Source organism: Cavia porcellus, unplaced genomic scaffold (assembly GCF_034190915.1).
Source record: "Cavia porcellus strain 051 isolate PalLab524CR breed Dunkin Hartley unplaced genomic scaffold, mCavPor4.1 scaffold_9, whole genome shotgun sequence".
NCBI lineage: Eukaryota > Metazoa > Chordata > Mammalia > Rodentia > Caviidae > Cavia > Cavia porcellus.
Window position 1 is genome coordinate 74,960,422 of NW_026947492.1, and position 3,007 is coordinate 74,963,428.

A 3,007-nucleotide genomic window follows, 5' to 3' on the forward strand; every position below is an offset into this window, starting at 1 on the left:
GTGAGTAGACTGCATCAAATCTCACACCCTTGCTGATGAGCTTAAGAGCAACTAATAGGAGCTGGGGATTTAGCTCAGCGGTATAAGTGCCTGCCTTGCAAGCAGACAGTCGTGAGTTCGATCCCCGGTACCGATAAAAAGGGAAAAAGACAAAAAAAAAAAAAAAAAAAAAAAAAAAAAAAACCAAAAGAGAGCAACTCAATGTCTCAGAGAAATATCGTAGGAAAAATAAACCCCTGAGCCTGTGCTTTTTTGTTGTTGTTTCAAATAATCTGAGAAAATCCTGAGAAATAGCTTTAGTGTTACTTAAAGTTTTAAGTCCACTTCCTCATCCTCAAAATGAGAGGATGAAGACATGCCCATATAAATATAGTATTATAAAATTCTGTCAAATCTATATATAAAAAAGTCACCATGAATGGGAAGGGCAGAGAGCAATAACTGCTGCTTTGCAGACAGCCAAATGAGAGAAATACAAAGAAAGGATGGGGATGCTCCCTAGCATGTCTATGATTTTGTTACAAATTTTATCTTAAAAACATTTATTGTAGAATATATTTTAGACCCTAATCTTAGTCCACAATAAACTTCCCTAAATGAGATAATGAAATCTTATCAATCTTCTGCCACATCAGTTCTGAGGATAAAAACTAATACAATATATTTTTTTAACTTTGGAGCTGGCATAGAAGCAAAGAGAAATATGTCATTTAGTATTTTATTTGTTTTGATAGAATAAGAGAAATTGAAGTTTGTTTACAAATATTTGTTTTAGAAATCATTTGCCAATCTGAGAAGAACAAGCCTTAGCAATGACAGTGATATAAAAATGAAAGTATCTAAATTTAAGTGATCTCTTCATTCATCTTTGTTCAAATAGAATTCATGTCTTTTGAAGCAACTGAACTAAAAGAAAATCACCAAGCAAATTGCAACATGATCTTCTTTGTCTGCTGTGTCATTTCTGGTGCCTCTGTTACTTTCTTCTTAAGGTGAAAGAGGGTATTACATAAATAGCTTTAGTGTGGTGTTGCTAATACAGTGTCTCTCCATAACTCTCTTCCACCATTCTGTAATAAGCAGTACTGGCTGCTGCTCCATTTGGAATCTGGATCCCCTTTCTCTCTTTCACTGATTACATTGGATGGGGAGATTACCTGACACAAGGAGAATTCACTCATAGGAAGATCACCAAGCATCTCTAAAGAAACTCAAGAAGGATTAAATTAGGCACTGACAGAGTCAGGTCATCCAACACACTCTCAGCTGAAGAGCTGCAGGTGCTCAGTGCTCAGTCTGCCCTGAGTAAGTCTTGGTTTGCGTCAGCTGCAGAGATCACCAACCTTCATATGGTCACTTTCTCACTTACATAGATGCAGTAACTTTCTATTCCTAAAGCAAAATCATTTTAATCTATTCACAACCATCATAGAATAAATGGTAGGTAATCTCTTAGGTAATTTACTTCTCAGTTCCTTCATGGATTAGAAGTTCTGAGTAAATAAAAATTCAACTGTAATTTAGATATAAGAATATCCATTTACCAGCTCAGAAGTAATGCCTAATGTGAAACAGACAAACAAACAAACAAACAAACAAACAAAAACCTATCTTATTACAGCTACAGGAAGAGGCATACAGAAACATACTCTATACAAAGGAAATCCCATACAATTTTCATCTAAAAATCTGACTGCTTCACACATGACTCTATTATTTGAAAAAAGATTAATTTTTATTTTGCGTGGGAAATGGCCACCAATCTGCTCCAGACTTTCCTTATAGCATTTTCACATCCTTATTTCTAAAAGTATAAATCAAATGGGTTGAGCAATGGAGTTAGCATGGTATAAAAAATGGCCACCATTTTGTCAAAGGAGAAGGCAGCTGGAGGTCATGCGTATATAAAAATACATGGGATGAAGAACAAAACCACAACAGCAATGTGGGATCCGCAGGTAGACAGAGCCTTGCTCTGCCAAGAGAACTGTGCTTCCTCAGGAAGAACAAGATGACACCATAGGAGGCAAGCAACAAGGAGAATATGACAATGCAGAAAGACCCACTGTTGGGAACCACCAACAGGCCAAAGATGTGTGTGGGTCAGGGCAGGCCAGCTTCAGTAATGGGTACAGATCACACAGGAAATGGTCAAAGATATTGGGGCCACAAAAGGGGAGCTGGAAAGTGAAGAGAATTTGGATGATGGAATGCAGTAAGCCCCCTGTCCAGGCTACACCCATCAAAATACAACAGAGCTGCCTGTTCATGATGGACGAGTAGTGCAAGGGCTTGCAAATGGCCACATAGTGGTCATACGCCATAGCAATGAAGACGATCATCTCTGCCCCAACAAGGAAGTGCTCAGAAAAGAGCTGCATCATGCAGTCTTCAAAGGAGATGGTTTTCCTTTCACAGAGGGAGTCAGAAATCATCTTAAGTATGATGACAGAAGAGACACAGATATCCAGGAAGGACAGGAAAGCCAAGAAGAAGTACATGGGGGAGCTCAGCAGGGCAGGGCTGAAGATGATGGTCACCACAATTAGACTGTTGCTCCCAATTGTTGCAGTGTAAACAAACAAAATTACAGCAAATACCAGTTTCTGAACTTTTGAATTCTGAGATAGTCCCAGCAGGACAAACTCAGTCACAAAGTTGTGGTTTTGCATGATTTCTAAGATAAAGGTGAAAATATATAAAGCAATAATTGTGTAAATCTAAAAGTATAATAAAAATTACTTTTAATAGGTTGCTTTCTAATAGCACAGTCTGCAATACAGTCATACAAAATTATGGAAACTTTTCTTGAGTGTGTTTATCTTCATTAAAAACAGAATTAGTAATTTGTTGAAGGTCTAAGCTGAAGATCAGGCAGAATTTGGGTGGAGATGAGTTACTGAATATTTAAAATGAATGAGCTGCTCAGTGTAGATGGAAGAGAACAATGCATGTGTGGCTAACAAGACAAGTAGGTTTCTTTTTAGCTGTGACCTCTGATCACTGC

The 3,007-nt window shown here is 37.7% G+C and overlaps 1 pseudogene; it reads right to left on the reverse strand.

The window, feature by feature from the left end:
- Positions 1–1,735: 1,735 nt before the first annotated feature.
- On the reverse strand, positions 1,736–2,675 carry LOC100713413 (olfactory receptor 4C15-like; annotated as a pseudogene).
- Between the last annotated feature and the right edge of the window lie 332 nt (positions 2,676–3,007).